The following is a 17,658-nucleotide window of genomic DNA, read 5'->3' on the forward strand; positions in this document are numbered from 1 at the left end:
GATGGGACTGGGGAAACAAGCCTGTCCTAGGTAGGAGGACTAGAGGATACAGGGACCCAAAGCAGGTTGGAACTAGTTGAGTTGGTATTTTATGTTCATGAAGACTTGAGTAGTGGGGAAGGTTTGGAGGCCATGTGCCAGGGGTGCTCCTCACGATGAGACCTTCTCTGGGCAGGGATGTGAAAGGGTGAAGCCTGGGAGCCAATGGGCTGAAAGCTTGCCCAGAAAAAAGAGGGGCAAGGCTGGGGCTGCTGAAACCCAACCAAGTGTTTTGAGGCCTGATGAGAATGCCCCAAAGGGGAAGCACATTAGGGACGTGCAAAGACCCTGCGGCTGAGTTTGGGTAGAGAATCCCAGGGATAACGCCAAAAGTTACTCCTTGCCTCTAGGGGCCACCTCCCCAGTATATTAGTAATAACAAAGGTGTGGCAGGAGAGACACTGGAGGTGAGGTGGGGTCACGGAGTGTGGCAGGCAGATTTGACCCAAGGGGGCATCAGGAACTGGGGTGGACCCACAGGTCTGCTACATGGTGCTTCTTTTATTGCAGGTGATCTGCAGAACATGCGGACAATCCTTTGAAAATATTGTACAAGTTTCAGCTGGTTGAATTTCACATGGCTTAAAGTAACTAATTGAACTCCAACTGTTTGATGTGAATTTCTTGTACACACCCAAAAGGGACAGTTTGGTCAGGAGGGGTGGAAGGCATGCTCAGCGGTTCCTGGTCTATGGGTGTTCCAGTGTCAGCAAACTTCCCCACTTACAAGCAATATCAACTATAACAGGGTGTATAGAATTGGGAAAGGGAGATGGGATGATAAACAGATTTAAGAGCCCCATAATAACCAGTATGTACCTCAACCCACTGTTAACAGCTCCCGCTCAGTCAATAAGTTTAGAGTTCTTGCCTAGTCCCACAGATGGTCAGTAGAGAGCTAGTGTAGCTTTAGCCCAAGGTTTCCCTTGCCTCGCTGCTCCTGGGGCACACCGCTTCTTGCTGCTGTTCTTTTAGATGCAATCTCAGCTCTTTCAGGATCTGGTAGATACAAATTTCTGCTTGCTGGTATGCTAAGGAGTTCCACTTTTTAGGACCGAGTGAGTAACAGGCTCAGACTGAATCTACTAAAGGAACTTGTGTATCACTAGCACATATCCCTTTATGGTTGGATGGTGAGATGTGATACCATCCCCATAAGAAGAGGTCTCCAACCTGACACCTCTTCTCCGCCAGCTCTTGGGAATCCTGAGCTGGGTGTCTCTTCACCTTAGACTTCGACACAAGTCATGGTAAGCACCAACCATTGGCTACATTTGCTCAACTTTCTCCTACAGCATCAGTCCCCTGATGAACTTTCCGATTTCAGAAGGCAGGACCAGTGCATACAAACCTGACTTCTCTTGCCTCTTAAAAGCAGGTAAAACATGTTATCACAGTCAAAACAAGCACAAAGGAGTTTTTCATCCCCTGCCCATATATACAACTAGATGATATGCAGATAAGAGAAAAAGTTCCCTGTAATCTGACCTTGCACACTAATGGTGGTATGCAAATAAGCACCACAGAAATGTAGTTACACATGTACAGTAGCAACAGGATCATAATTATACCAAGTTTTCACTTGAGATACACAAATAAATGTTGTATAAATATACAGTTGAGCTTATTTCAGGAATCAATCATTGGGTAAGTTTTTTCTGACTGGTATATTATAGCAGGATGGGATATGTTGATTGAAACTTCTGACCTTAAAAATCTATCAGCTAGATTCCTGTCCACTGTAAATTAGCAGCTATCAATTTACCTCTGTGGAATAATACTTTTTAATTGTTGTAGAACTAGCCTATCAGTGTCTTGGGATCTGGTTGTTGTTCTGGCATGCTCGGGGGTTGGGTGGGTTCCCAGCCATCCTCCTCTCCCTCTGAGAGCACACTGACCCAAGCAGCCTGAACACCAAGAGGCAGCTGCCTGCAAGCAGCCTCCCAGAGCTCGGGTGCAACATAGAAAGAATGAATCTAATACATATTCAGTGGTGAAAACACAGATAGGTCCGTTAGAAAACTGAACAAAGAAAGGAAAAGAAGGGGGCCAGGGGACCAAACCAAACCAAAACTGAGACACCTGCATGTGTGTGCAAAAACCCACACATGCAAATGCAGATGTACACAGACACTCACACACAGCCTCAGGCACCCTGGTTCTCTTCTGCCACAAACTCCCAAGCAAACTTCCTCTTTCTTCACTGCTCCGCCGAGGAATGACTCATGGACCCTAAACCTATCCTTCTTCATCCCAACATTTTTTCATCCCCTGTCCATTGTGATTCCATTTCCCATGGCCCAATATCTATTTCCTCCAAACAGGATGCATCTACATGTGCGCTGGACTATGCAGTTATTACTGCCCAGTCATTTAGCACTTGCTTAAGCAAGCAGTAACCAACATTAGTGTACAGTCCTGACTCCGCACAGGTCTTTTACAATGCTACCATGCAGTAGTGTCGGCATCACGGTTCGTACCCACTGATGCTATCTATGTCCCCATAGCAATGAGCTACGGTGATGTAGCTCATCGCTATGACGACATAGCATCTCATGTAGACATGCCAGCAAGGTTCTAGCTTCAAATACTCCAAGACACCTGGTTAATTCTCCCGGCCCACAATTTCCCTCCATTTTTAAATTCTCACTCCCATTATATAATCTCTACCCGCAAATCTCTTTCCTTCCTCTTAGTTCCTTGCACCCTTGTTTCCAAACATCACCCCTTTCCCTTCTCCTCTACCCCAACTTAAGGCCTGGATACTGCTCCATTACTTTTTAGTTCTTCTCCACCTCCCTTGCTCTGGGGTTGTGTTTCAGATATTACTTTCAGAGCTGCTTCCTCCTTGGTAGGCCTCAAGAGGGTTATGTTACCCCTTTGTCTTCCTCAGAATTACAAACGACTTAAGATCAGGGTCCCCCCTGATATTACTCCTCCAGCCAAAGCAACTCTGGTTTGGGAAGGAAGGCCAGACTACTGGACTTCCCGTCCCACCCCTGAAGTGGTATGGGTCTGGAAGGGTACTGTTAATGCTTTCTTGCCCACATCTGCTTGAGTGCTCCAACTTTTTTTTTTCCCTGAAGGCTGTGAATGAAAGGGTAATTTGCTTGAGCTTTTTCCTCCTACCTTCATCCCTGTGACACTATTTTTCTATTTTTCTATCATTTTTAGGTCTGGTACTTCTTCATGGAACATTTTCTTTTCTGCCCTGAGCCCAAGGCTGGTGACGAGAGCGCTGCAGGTATCAGGCATAGGGACTTCTGTTCTGCAGGAGATTAAACTAGAGCACAGCTATTCAATTCTGCTAAAATCTATACGGCTAAGACTGTTTGCATTTGGGTCTTTGTTTCTGAGCTGTGCAGGACTCCAAGGAATGAGTCCCATGAGCCTTTAGAAGAAAATAGCTGAAGAATTGCCTCCTTGCTTCAGTCCTTTTATACAAGGCATAGTTGAGCTCAGCTGCACACTCAGAAACGTGGTTGGATTTACTTCTATCAGTCCAGTGAGCAGAGGAAAACCTCTGAGTTATCTGTGCTTCTAGGGATCTAGATTAGTGGTTGGTGCAAAGGAGATCTGACACATGAACTGGACATAAGCAAAGAATCTTGGTAGGGGAAATTTGAATGAGACACAAGATGAGGAACCGTCCACAAAGACAACTTTAGTAAGTTTGCTCAATCAATTAAAGATCTTGTCTTAGTAAGTTGCAGAGGAGATCTAGGAATATAAAAGTTAAAAGCTGGCTCCAAAAATTATACTGAATATTATGTGTAGTATCTAAGGCATGAGAGTGAGTGAAGAAATGTTCAGTGTTTTTACTATTAAGTCAGATAAAGTTCTGCAGCATATTTGGAGGCAGGGTGGGGAATGGGACCTTCAGGGAGCTCATCTTTTTATATAGCATCTTTGATCTCAAAAATTACATTTGGTTCTGTTAGCAGAAAGTTTCCAGGTGAGATCAATTGAAAGCTATACACTTTCAGATAAGAAAATATCTACCTAGCCACAACTCAGGGATTTTTATTTTTGAGTGTCTTAATGGAGTATAAAAATACTTTATGTCAGGTCTTTTCAGAGGCAAATAATTTATTATGTTCCAATTTTCCACGAGGAAAAAATAATGGGAAAATCTACATTCTTAGCATGCAATTTAGAGGCATTTTTGTTGAGAATATCAAAGCCACTGAGTTTGTTACTCTCCACCTTACCACTGCCTTTGTTTTATTATACCCAGGACTTGCACGGTGCCCTGGGAGGGAAGATGTCCAACTGGACCACTGTAATCGAGTTACTCCTCCTGGGCTTCTCGGACACTCGGGAGCTGCAGATCTTACACTTTGTCATCTTTCTAGCAACATACTTGGCAGCCTTAGTGGTGAACCTCCTTATTATCACTGTTGTAGCTATGGATCACCACCTCCACAGCCCTATGTACTACTTCTTGGTGAATTTGTCCATCATTGACCTTGGATCTATCTCTGTCAACGTCCCCAAGTCCATGGCCAATTCTCTCTTAAACATCAGAACAATTTCCTATGCTGGATGTGTTGCTCAGATCTTTCTTTTCCCACTTTTTTGTGCAGCTGATTTTGCCTTCCTCACTATTATGGCATATGACCGGCACATTGCCATCTGCAAACCACTGCATTATGAGATAATAATGAACAAGAAAGCTTGTACTCAGATGGCTGGCAGTGCCTGGGTCAGTGCTATTCTCTATTCTGTGATGCACAGTTGGAGCATATTCAGCAAACCCTTCTGCCATTGCAAAGTGATCAACCAGTTTTTGTGTGAAATCCCCCAGCTGCTCAAGCTGCTCTGCTCGGATGCATACCTTAGAGAACTGGGCATTCTTGTATTCAGTATGTGTTTAGTGTCAAGCTGCTTTGCTCTCATAGCTGCGTCATATGTTCAGATCTTACCTACAGTGCTGAGATTGCCTTCTGAGGAAAGTCGGAATAAAGCCTTCTCCACCTGCCTTCCCCACCTCATTGTGGTCTCCTTGTTTGTGAGCACTGGCACCTTTGCGCACATGAAACCCATTTCAAATTCGCCCTCAGCCATTGATCTTTTTGTGGCTATTTTGTATTCTGTGGTGCCTCCGCTGATGAATCCATTCATTTACAGCATAAGGAACAAGGAGCTGAAAGCTTCTTTGAGGAAACTGCTCCATAGGAGGGTATTTGACCATAATAACAAATTCATCTCCCTCTCATGACTGTCATTATTATTCAAAACAGCTACAATGAAGTGATGGCAGTATTTTTTTTCCACAAAAACATAATGTGCAACCAATTTATTGAACATCAAATGTTAGTGTTGTAAAAATGTTATGTATCAGGAACCAATATTTCTTATTCTCCCTCTCTGGATGTCCATTTTCAAGTGACACATATCACTCATATTATTTAGGCACTGCCTATAATGTCTATGTCTATCTGCCTATATATACGCATATATAGATATAGATATATATATATATATATATATATAGATACATATGTATAGATATATAGATATACACACACATATACACACATATATATAGATAGATATACACACACATATATATACATATATAGATAGATAGATAGATAGATAGATAGATAGATAGATATACAGACACATATACACACATATATATAGATAGATATATACACACATATATATACATAGATAGATAGATAGATAGATAGATAGATAGATAGATAGATAGATAGATATACACACACATATAGACACATATATATAGATAGATATATACACACATATATATACATATATAGATAGATAGATATAGATACATAGATATGACTTATTTTTTGTTAGGACTTAATCTTTTCTTTCAGAAATGCCCAATCTTTATTTAAAGAGCTCTGGTGGGTTGCTTTTGGGGGGAGGATTTGAAGAGTAGCAATATGGTTTAAATTGTTTTGTACTGAGATTCTCAATAGGTCAACTCTTTGGGGTTTTCTAAGAGACCAATATGCTTGTGTATCCACTAGTGAAGGAATGAAAAATGTGTCTGGACAGCACTGTTTGGACATTGGACGTATGATGTTTGGACAGCACTGTTCCCTGCTTTCTAATTTTTTTATTTTTTTATTTTTGGTGGGTCTTTCCTAAAAACATGTTACTGTGGATCTAAAGCCATGTATGTATGTTGCTGATTGCATATTACATTGGAATCAATAAAGATCTGAATGCTATGTCACCTTTGTTATTAGGGAAAAGCTGTTTGTCTTTAGGGAAAACTGCAAATTTTCTCTCTTCTAATCTGTCTCTAAATAAGAATGAATTAATTAGGATGTCACCATTTATTTCAAAGGGTTCAGAATTTGGGCAATGTGCTTTTTCTTTCAGGGGTATGGTACTGCTTTTATGTACTGCTGGGAAAGATGGTCAGTGTTCTCACTAAATCTAGTTTTTTCCTGTAACTTGAGGACGTACTGTACCACCTTCTGGGCCTTTGCCCCCTGGACCTGAAAAGTTTCTTGTAAGAGGTCTAATATTCCTGTGGTTGCCAGCCATGCAGGAGAGCTGGCTATACTTTAAAGAAGCCTTACTGATAGTGCAGGAACAAACCATCCTGATGTGCAGAAAGACTAGCAAGTGTGACAGAAGACCAGCTTGGCTTAGCAGGGGACTCTTCAGTAAACTAAATCACAAAAAGGCAACTCATAAGAAGTGGAAACTTGGACAAATAACTAGGGAAGAATATAGGAGCATTGCTTGGGCATGCAGGGATGGATTCAGGAAGGTCAAAGCACAACTGGAGTTGTAGCTAGCAAGGGTCATGAAGGGTAACAAGAAGGGTTTCTACATGAATGTCGATAGCAAGAGGAGGATCAGGGAAAGCGTGGGTCCCTTCCTGAACGGGGGAGACAATCTAGTGACAGAGGATGCAGAAAAGGCTGCAGTGCTCAATGCCTTTTTTGCTTCAGTCTTCACAGGCAAGGTCAGCTCCAAGACTACTGCACTGGGCAGTACAATTTGGAGAGGAGGTGAGCAGCCAACAGTGGCAAAAGAACAGGGTAGAAACTATTTAGAAAAGCTGGACATATGTAAGTCCATGGGGCTGGATGGGATGCACCCAAGGGTGCTGAGGAAGTTGCCTGATGTATTTGCAGAGCCACTAGTCATCATCTTTGAAAATTCATAGTGCTTATGCGAGGTCCCAGATGTTTGGAAAAGGGCAAACATGGCACCCATATTTAAGAAAAGGAAAAATGAGGATCCAGGGAATTACAGACCAGTTAGCTTCAACTCAGTCCCTGGCAAAATCATGGAGCAGATCCTCCATACGCCCCCACGTTGCTGGTTGCTGCTGACTGGCTACTGACTGTTATAATTAACTCATGAAACTATGGTTTTCACATTAAAGTGTGCAACCTACTTATAAAACACGAAGGTGATGGGATAAATTCTGTACCTTTGGTCCACCACAGTTTTCTGTAGGATTGGTGAAAAGTGCTGCCTAGCCAGTCAGTCCTCAGCCTGTACCAGTGCATGGGATTGTGCTGTCCTACGTGCACTATCCACAAGTCTCTTTCTCTTCCCTTAGTTCCTTGCACCCTTGTTTCCAAACATCGCCCTATCCCATTCTCCACTAGTCCAGATTAAGCCCTGGACACTGCTCCATTACCTTCCAGAGCTTCTCCCTCTTCCTTGCTCTGTTGTTGTGTTTTGGATATTACTTACAGGGCTGCCTCTGCACAGGGTCACCGAGCACACAGCTAACCTGGGGATTTGCTGCATAAGTTCAGCGTGATATACATGCACAATATTATGTTCTGAGTAAAATTCCAGGGTTGTGAATTTTGTCTGCATTTGGGGAAAATGCTGAAAACTCAGAATTTCCTGTGTGATTGCAGTTCCAGCTCATGCTCAGGTCTCCTCTGCATCATAAAGGGATGACATTCGGAAAGACACAAAGCCACAAATGATAGGTCTCCAGTCAACGAATGACTGTTCATTATGAACATCCCCAAGAGTAGCATCTGCAGGTGCTCTAAGTACTCCTTGCCCTCAGCACTGGAGCTCCTATGATGATTTTGGACAACAGGCCCATTGTATTTCATTAAACTACAGCATTGACAAGTCCAAGAGATGCACAGGGCTTTCCACTTGCCTGTGAAATGGCCATGGCAGGCAACCCTTCCCAGGCAGGTCTTGAGAGGGATATATAACCCCTTTGTCTTCCTCACAAAGACAGTCAGTAACAACCCGCTTGAGATCAGGGTCCGCCAGACATGCATGAGGTAGTTGGGTCCCCTACATCTCACCCCTCCAGACACAGCAACTCTGGTTTGGGAAGCAAAGCCAGACTACTGCTCCAAATAGATGTTGAGATCTACACACCATGGTGTCCCACATCTATCGCTGGACATTTATAGAATCAATAATAAGAAAAAAAGTAGCAGTCACATGGATAAATGTGATATTTGGGGGAAGTGTCCATGTAATTCTTGTGTATAGGGAAATTCTGTCACAACAATCGGCTAGAGTTCTTTGACGATGGAAATTAGCATATGGACAAGGGGGATCTAGTTGATCCAATTCAATCCAATATTTAGAGCTTTTGACAAGGTCCCACACCAAAAACTCGTTTAAAAAAAATGACCTTTTTGTGAGGGACCACTGGAGTGGACGGAAGGTCCTTTTATGGATCCAAACATAGTTGAAAGTTGAGAAACAAAGGGTACAGCTAAATGGCCATTTTTCAGGTTGGAAGAAGGATAAGAGTGGAGTCCCCTGGGGGTCTGTGCTCGGGACCATTTTGGTCAACGTTTTCATCAATGATCTGAGCGAGGGGGTGCACAGTGAGTTCTCAGTGGTCCCACAAGATACTAAATGATCCCGGGGGGTCCAACACAAAGCTGATGGTGAGGAGTTGTGGAAAGATCTCACACATTTAAGACCCCTACCCAATCCAATGAGTGCTGTCCTCAGTAGAGACTGCTGTTACTGGGCCTATGATTGTTGCTGTGGGTCTTGCATTTGCTTCTTTTTTTAAAAAAAAATCAACTGCAGAATACTTCCTGCTAAAAAGAGCATATGGGATTTTTTATTTGAAAACCAAGATTTTTTTTGGAAATGCTGCTATGATGGTTCATAGGTCACTGTTTCAAGACCTCAGGCTTCTGTTCCACTCTCTATGCTAGCTCTTGGGTCTGCTTATGTCACTGTAGTGTGCCAATTTGGTGAGAGGACATGGTTTCATCATGAGAGTCCTTGGAAGAGAATGGGAAATCAGGCAATAAAAGAACAACCCCTATACAGCAGTAGAGGATCAATAAAAATAATTATAAAACGTTTTATTTTTTACCTGGAATGTTCTTTTTAGATGGGTTGGTATTTATATAGGTATCGCCACAAGAAAAGACTTTTACAGAAACTTAATATATAGATTCATAGATGTTAGGGTCGGAAGGGACCTCAATAGATCATCGAGTCCGACCCCCTGCATAGGCAGGAAACATATATGTGCCCCCCATTCCCTCTTGCTTTCCATTGAAAACTGTATAGCTGTCTCACGTGGGCATCTTTGATTTTTGTTCAGGAGATGTCATTGATGTGAGATTCACCCGTCTTACATTTGTTGCTCTGATCCTAACTGTACGAGGCAGGAGCTAGGCCATCGGTGCACGGATCGGTGCACAGGGCCGTAGAGCTGATGGGTCGCTGCAGCTGCACGAGGCAGTGCGGGTCCCCAACCCTGCACGAGGCAGGAGCTAGGCCATCGGTGCGCAGATCAGTGCACAGGGCTGTAGGGCTGACAGGATGCCACAGCTGCAGGAGGCCATGTGGGTCCCAGTGTACAGGTGGTGTATGGCTGACTGAGAGAGGGCTGATATACCCCGATGGCTGAACAGCAACTGTATGGGCTGACTACCCTTGCAAGGGAGGACCTTGGGAGTCTTGAGTTACCCGGAAAAGGGATCCTCACAGGGGAGGAAGGGTCTTCTTACTGCGGGGGATCAAGGAGAAACCCCTGAGGAGTGGGAACAATTCGCCCTTGGGCACAGAGGGGAGTCTAGGACCCCTGTTTGTTAAGGATAGTGTCATAGTTAGGGGTCCCTTCTAAGTCAGCAGGTAATGATGGGAGAGAGTAATGATGTTTTATTAGGTAATCTTTCCCTGGGTTGCCATGTCTTCTGTGGGCATTGTTGGCGTCTGGCTCCTTACACTGCTGGGATTCCTGTTGTAACCCTGTATTCTTATTGTTGTATTGTAAAGGCCTGTAAGCTGTTTTTATATCTGAACTCATTGTATGGGTTATCTGTATAGATGCATATATCATTTGGTGTAACCTTATAGTGTATGCTTAATTATTGTCCCATCATTGCCAGATATTATGGCCGTTGATTTAAAGAGTCACCCATGCTTTATCATCAAGTGCTCCTTCATCCACTGCTAGGAGGGCCCCGTCGAGGGGGCAAGGCTGCAGACTAATCAGAAGTACATAGAGGGTTAGGCCTGTGCCTGCGGGTGTCAGGTATAGCAATGAAGTGCCCGACTGGGGATTTGACAAGTGGGACTGGGTTGAATCTAGAAGGAGAGTTGAGTTGGCAATGGTGAGGCTACCCAACTGTACGCTGCTGATGAACATGGGGTAAGGGTATCATTGGGGAGTGACTAAATGGGTGCAGGGATAGGAGCTGGTTTGAATAGTGAGTGAAGGAGCTAGCCAGAGTATGTGCTACAATAGGTCTCAGCCTACACAAGCAATAATTGAGGACTTCTGGTGTTTTTTCATGCAGGAAACACCAGAATGGCCCTTTCTGACCTTTGATGTAAGACTTTTGATACAGACGCTCTTGTTAAGCAGAAAACATTTACTTCCATGCCTTTTACTGAATGTTACAGAAGGGGTGGCTTCCATGTTGGGGTATTTTTCTCTTGAAAGTTGTAGGGAGGATGCATGGGATATCTGTAGTTGACTTGTCCAACATAATGTACAAGCCAATCTGATAAAACGGGGGGTCAGCAGCATTTTCCACCTAGCGGCATATAGCACAACACACTGCAAGCAAAGCCCCATGTTACCAAAAGCTGCCAAAGACCCTTCTCCACAGGCCAGATCCAATGGCTTGGGGAGCTATAGATTGCCAACTGATGTGATGAAGTCCAGACAAAATTGATATGGTCAGGATGAAATATATTGGGACAGTTGGTGTTGTGAGAACAATCCAAAAGCCACAATTTGGGGACTTGGGAAATGTTGGCATCTGTCCATTTCTGCCATGCTGGAGTCAATTTCTGCCTAGGGGAGCATCCACAAAGTGAGTACGGTCCAAGCACTGTAAATCTTTTAGCTGCTGGGCTCCAACCAACCACTGGCTTAAATGGGAGCCTCCAGATGAGGAGGTTAGTATGGCTACTGAAGGGAAGAGACACATATTTGTCACATCAGGCTCTGGCCCCTGCCAGGTTTGAATCAAGACAAATCATGTCCATGAATGATCCCTTGATTCTCCTTGTGGAGCCTGTTTGGCATGGGCTGTACATAGCATGAAGCCAGGCTTGGATGTGTGCTGCATGGGGCACCTGTGCCAGAACAGCCCTGTGGACTAGATTGGGGCTTTGTCTGGACTGGGCCAATTGATCCACCCTACGTGCTGGATCCAGTGTGCGCGGTCAGTGTGGTGAAACTGCCACATGCAGAACATGCCCCATGCTGTGTGTCGCGTGTGCCCCAGACTGCCCCACATACCTTACGCTGTGTATAGTGCTAGGGTGGGTTTGCACTGCATGGGATGTGCAGGGACAGCGCTGTACACATGCTGCAAGCAGCAGACCTGGCCAGTTCACAACACAAGTTGCATGCTGCCCCTTCACTAGTGACTAGACCACCCCTGCAGGCTTGACCTGGGACGAGGGGCCCATCTGTGTTTGACACCCCTGAGTTAAAGGGAAGTAGACTGTGGGGTATGCAAGAGATGAAGGGGCGCTGGGACCCAGGGTGTATTTGAAACAAGGGAAAGTGGTCTGAGGGTCTGTCATATTCACAACAGCAGTTTCAGACCCAGGACCCTACTAATGATTACTGAGCTAATATTTCCTCAATGTGATGCCTTGCAATGGGACTTGTTTTGCCCAGTCATTGAACATATTGATTAAATTTAAAATTAGTGGTTTGTTTTTTTTTCATCTTACCACCTGATTTGTCATCTTAAGTTATTGTTGGTATTTTTCAGGATAATTATTTTTCAGGTATTTTGGGTGTGGGCGTGGAGTTCTTTTATCGTTGCTAAAAAAGTGACTTGCCAACTCGCATAGAATCGTACTGATTTGCAACTTGGTGCCTCTGCGCATCCAAAGCGGCCCAGTCTGGCTCACAGGGATGACAGAGCAAGATACAGAAGCTCAGTGCCTTAGCAGTGATCCTATGACTTGTATTCTGCCTAAACCACAGCTATGCTGTTTTTCTAAAATCTATGCAGCTAAGATTGCTTACTTTTGGGATTTTGCCTCTGAGCTGTGCAGGACTCCAGGGAATGAGTCCTACAAGCCATTAAAAGAAAAAAAAAAAACCCTGAACAATTGCTTCTTGCTTCAGTCCTTTTATAAAAGGTGTGGGTGAGGTCAGCTGCGCACTCTGAAGTAAATCCAACCAGGTTTCTGTCGTGCAGTGACAGGGGAAGCAGAGAAAGACCTCTGAATTATCATTGATTTTGGGGATCTAGACTAGTGACTGGTGCAGAGGAGATTTGACAGATCGACTGTACGAGAGCAAAGGATCTCAGCGGGGGAAATGTGAAGATTTCCACACAAGATGAGGAAACTTCCACAAAGACAACTTTAGTAAGTTTGCTACATCAATGCAAGGTCTTGCCTCAGTAAGTTGCAGAGGAGATTTAGGAATATAATAGTTGGAAAACCTGGCAACAGAAATCATACTGAATATTATGTTTAATATATTCTAGGCTGGGAGAGTTTATGAAGAAATTTTCAGTGTTTTTACTAGCAATTCAGAGAAAGCTTTACAGCTTATAGGGGGGTGGGGTAGGGAATGGGACCTCCAGCGTATTCATCTTTTTGTTTAATATCCTTGTTCTTACAACTTACATTTGTTTCTTTCAGCACAATATTTCCAGCTGATATTGGTTGAAAACTGTAGACTTGCAGAATAAAAAATAAAATGCCTGAGCTGCGGCTGGGTAAAAAAGATTTCCTTTAGTTTTTTAATGAAATATCAAAATATTTTATTTTATGTAAGGTCTCTTCAGGGAAAAATAATGTACTAAAAGTAAAACTTTGCAATGGGGATAAATACTGGAAAATCTCTGTTCTTACCACAAAATTTGGAAATCGGATAAGGAGACATTATTGATGGGAAATAAATTTGTTTCCTCCTTACCACTGCCCTGATTTTATTATACATAGGACCTCCACAGTGCCCTGGGAGGGAGGATGTCCAACTGGACCACTGTAACTGAGTTCCTCCTCCTGGGCTTCTCAGACACTCGGGAGCTGCAGGGAGGTAGATTTACAGTGAAACTGGATATGTAGGGGGAAGAAGAGGAGAATGAGGGCATGAAGCAATTAAAAGGCAAACCCTGTATGTTCTTGCAGTCCCAATCAAATAGTTATAAAACTTGCTTTTGACTGCAGTATTCTCTTTTAGTTGGTTTGGTGTTTGTAATACATTTCATATAATGTAGTGGGGAAATATTTATTATTTATTTTAATTATCAAAATTTTAGGAGGGGGCAGAAATTAATTGAAAATATTCTGCACTTGTATCATGAAACATTGGAACACTGCTCAGGAGAGATTATTGATGGGAATATCCAAACTGTTGAGCTTGTTACTCTCCTCCTTACCATTTCTCTGCTTGTATTATCCACAGGGTTTGCAAAATACACTAAGGAAGATGTCCAACTGGACCACTGTAACCGAGTTCCTCCTCCTGGGCTTCTCGGACACTCGGGAGCTGCAGATCTTACACTTTGTCATCTTTCTGGGAGCGTACCTGGCAGCTCTGGTGGGGAACCTCCTTGTCATCACTGTTGTAACTACGGACCATCACCTCCACAGCCCCATGTACTACTTTTTGGCAAATTTGTCCATCCTTGACCTTGGCTCCATCTCTGTCATTGTCCCCAAATCCATGGCCAATTCTCTCTCAAACACCAGGACAATTTCTTATGCTGGATGTGTGTCCCAGGTCTTTCTCTTGTTCCTCTTTTGTGCAGCTGATCTTGCCTTCCTTACCATCATGGCATATGACCGGTACATTGCCATCTGCAAGCCACTGCATTATGAGATAATAATGAACAGGAGAGCTTGCATCCAGATGGCTGCCAGTGCTTGGGCTGCTGGTGCCATGTACTCTGCACTGCACACCGGGAGCACCTTTAGTCTCCCCTTCTGCCACTCAACTTCTCCGCAGTGTGGAGAATCCCCTCGGAGCAGGGCCGGCAGAAAGCCTTCTCCACCTGCATTCCTCACCTTATCGTGGTCTCCCTGTTTCTTTCCACTGGCGGCATTGCCTACATGAAGCCTAGCTCTGACTCCCCGTCCCCCTTGGATCTGCTGGCAGCTGTTCTGTATTCAGTGGTGCCTCCATTGATGAATCCGGTCATCTACAGCATGAGGAACAAGGAGATCCAAGCTGCCCTGAGGAAACTGCTCCAGAGGCTGATCTGCTCCAAGAACAATATGTCCATCTTTCTTTCATGACTTTCCTTCTCTTATATTTTTCTTTTCTAATTTACACAAGAAACTAGTCTTTTTTCAAAGTATTGTGTGAATCTTGCATATTAAAAATGATTGCGGTAGGTTAATTCTGTAACTTTGTAAGGTCAAAGACTTGGATTTTGTCATTTTGGTTGATACTGTTGAAGTGGGAAAGTAATGTTTCATGCATCAATTTTACTGTCTTTGCACCATCTAAAATATATCCCATCAATTGCAAGATAATGAAGAATTGAAGAGTTTTGTTTACTAATTGGTGCAATCAATTATTCGGCTGACAGATTATATAGGCAAATCTCCAGATGGTGTGAAACTGGAATGAAATGCAAATACTTTAGGGGACAGGAATAGAGTTTAGATGGATGTGGATAGATTGGGGAGCTGGGCTTGAAACAATAAGATGAAGGCCACGAAATGAGTGCAACTTGCTGCACACAGGGGAGAAGAATCAAAAACACAAATACAGCCTGGGTTAAAATTCCTGGGTGGTATCATGGTTGAAAAGGTGGGTCACAGACTCAATATGAACATGGAATTTGGTGTAGCTACAGAAACATTCATGCAGTTTTGGGCTGCAACAACTGGAGTATTAGATGTAAAACAGGGGTGTACGTTGTAGCCGTGTGTGTCTACGGACACAGGCAGACCAGGTTCTTTGTGTGAATTGCATACCTTTCATTACATCAACCTAAATCACTGGAAAAAAAAATTCTTAGCAAGCATTCGGGTTTAATGACAGAGTGAAGAATTTTGTTTACCAATTGGTGTAATCAATTATTTGGATGACACAATGTACAGGCAAATATCCAGATTCTGTGTAGCTTGGACAAACTGCAGACACCTTAGAGGATAGGAAAAGAATTCGGATGGATGTGGATAGGTTGTGAAGCTGAGCTAGATACCACAGGATGAAGTCCAAGGCAATAAATGCTACACCTACTGAAGAATAATTAAAAGCACCAATACAGCTGGGATTATAAATGTCTGTGTGGCAGCATTGTTGAAAAAGACCCGGTGGGTTTGGTGCATCACGGACTCAACATGAGTCAGGAATTTGACATAGCTACAAAAACGTGAATGCAGTTCTGGACAGCAATAACAGACGTATCGATGTAAAACAAGGGAGGTGATAGGACCCCTGTACATGATGCTAGTTAGGCTACTGTGTGATTATGGGCTCCACATTTTAAGAAGGAATATGGAGCAGTCAAAAATTAAAAATGGTTGAAAGGCAACCTATGCAAGGGGAAACTGAGAGACCTAAGCATCTTTAGCTTGCAGAAAAGGCAGTTAAGAGGGAGATCATAGCAGGCTTCAAATATCTGAAATTTTGCCATAAAGAAGAGGGTGAATAACTGTTCTCCCTTCCTAAATAAGGAAGGATGGAGGGGGTTGGGGCATATGACCCTTAGGGGTATTTCCAACACTATGATTCTATGATGATGCTCAGCATTATTGCTTCTGCTCTAGACTCACAGGTCCAAAAATCTGCATTAAGCTATGCATGCATGAGTAAGGACTGAAGCTTCAATATGCCCCCTAACAGTTGTTTAACCTACATTTAACCTTTAGTTTCATTTAAAAGCAAGTGAGGTAAAAATAGGATAATGAACTTCATGTGTGCACAGAGTAGGTTTTTGAAAACAAATTGGGAGGACGTTAGGAAAGTAAAGAATATATCATTATGAATTCACCCAAAATTATGCTGTTTCAAGTCACTGATGTCAATGCCACTGAGAGTGATGTGAACAGATAATTAATCAATAAAATGTGGGTGCCGGCTCAGGTAGGAGAATGGGATATATGGAAATACTTACACTGGAATCATTCCTAGTTCTTGGTGCCAGATTCTACTTCACTTTATGAGACGAAAATGCATATATGCAGCTACACACGTACATTTTTTGGCATTTGCACACAGTTTGGGCTTTCATTTCACTCTGTGATGAAACAGAATTGACTTCCATTACTACCTAGTGTAGGACCTTCCTAATCTTTAGCCCTTGCATGCCTTCACACCGTGCCTCTCTCAAAGCTGACCTGCTCTACCTTGGATTTAATACTCTTTGGTTAAATGGAAGAACAGCACCTATCGGAATAGCTTTTGCTCTGACCAGCAATAAAGGCCTAGGGCAAACACTTGATAGAATAAGTAGAGAGCCTGCGGAGGAGTTGAGTTGAGGACCTCTAGACAGTGGTAGTCTCTCTAAGACGTTGGATGAGAAAGCTCAGACAGTGGCTGAGAGAATTTATTCAGTTCATAGTCTCAGCTGAGGCTGGGGTGTGTGTGCGTGTGTGTGCATGTGCGCGTGTGCGTTTTGGGGTGGGAGGGTGAGGGTTATCAGCTGAGAAGAGTTCAGATGGGTGGGATGTTTTGTGGGTCCTGTCATTCCTTGTCTAGGGGCTTGCTTTAGGAGAATAGGAATCAGCAGTTCTTTGAACGGACGTGAGCAGGGGCAGCTGCTTTGCCACTGTTCACATGGGCTGGGTATGAGCAGGTAAGCCAGGTATGAAAAGAGTTGCTCCAGCCTACATCCCTGAGCCCGTCGGCCTCAGTCCACATCAAGTTATCTGTATCATTCACACAGAAATAGAGCATGAACGGAGACCTCAGGTGTTAAAGCCATGGACTGTTCTGGTCTCTCAAGACAACTGGTGGGATCATGATCCGTCCCCAGTTCCCTATGTCTGCATATGGGCATCTTTACACATGATCTGGGTCAGGAGGAAGACGCTGACATTTGAATTAGAGCAGGTCTTGGAAGCCACTATAATTAAAAAGTCTGCAATATCTCATGTACCGTACCTCCCACGCTTCAAAACTGTGGCCATTTTGAAAGGCACGTTTATTGGGTAGATGCAATGTTTTTATTAGACCAACAAAATAAATGCAAAAATGTTCTTTGCGAGTTT

The sequence above is a fragment of the Alligator mississippiensis genome, chromosome 7 (genome assembly GCF_030867095.1).
Source record: "Alligator mississippiensis isolate rAllMis1 chromosome 7, rAllMis1, whole genome shotgun sequence".
NCBI lineage: Eukaryota > Metazoa > Chordata > Crocodylia > Alligatoridae > Alligator > Alligator mississippiensis.